The following is a 912-nucleotide window of genomic DNA, read 5'->3' as shown; positions in this document are numbered from 1 at the left end:
ACAAAATACGAACATAAAATGAACACAAATAGAATATAAAATTAATAGTAATGAAATATTACTATATATTGTTGTTTCTTTTTTTTTCTCTTTTATATAAGTCATATTTTCAAGGACTGTACAGTAAAAAGAAGCATGAAAGCTTTGCCGATGCTACAGCCATTTTGTCCAGGCCAGCTGTCAACATTTTAGTCATTTAAGTTTTTATTTTTTTATTTTCTGTGAACTACACTCAAACAGACACAATACTCAATAGTTTCGGCTACTGAAAGTTTACACACACACACACACGCACACACACATATATATACCTAACCTGCTGTTTTACAAGAGCAAGAAAATTGGCAATATTTTTTGAAGTCCAGTTTGTAAAAATGTCTGAATCAAGAACGGGAGATGATGCGTGGAAAAAACCAAAGTGAACTTAATTGACAATAGGATATAGAAAAAAAAAAAAAAACAGGAAGGGATTAAAATTATTTTTCGTACATTGGCCCAAAGCCACATATTTGTAGGGAGAGGGAAATTCAATTGAACCAACAGCAGTATACCATTGATATTTTTCTTATCAAGCGCCCAGAAGGATGAAAGGCAAAGTGGACCCAGCTGGGGACTGAAATCAGAATTTAAGAAAACAGTGCAAGGCATTTGTCCACTGACACTCCAGTGCTCTACTGATTCTGACTACCCTCACAGAAGGTAATAATAATTCCATTAGTTTTCTTCATTTGCAGAGGACATACTGGGGAAACAATTTTATTAAAATCATATCAAAACGTTCTCGTTTATTGCAGAGGCTTTGCTTCTGTTGTCTTTGAAATTGCTTGATGAACCACGCTTAACAACGTTTGCAGTTAGACAAATGTACGCATATATATGTATATATATATATATATATATATATATATATAT

This window comes from Octopus bimaculoides, chromosome 9, assembly GCF_001194135.2.
Source record: "Octopus bimaculoides isolate UCB-OBI-ISO-001 chromosome 9, ASM119413v2, whole genome shotgun sequence".
NCBI classification, from domain to species: domain Eukaryota; kingdom Metazoa; phylum Mollusca; class Cephalopoda; order Octopoda; family Octopodidae; genus Octopus; species Octopus bimaculoides.
This window is presented reverse-complemented; position numbering follows the sequence as displayed.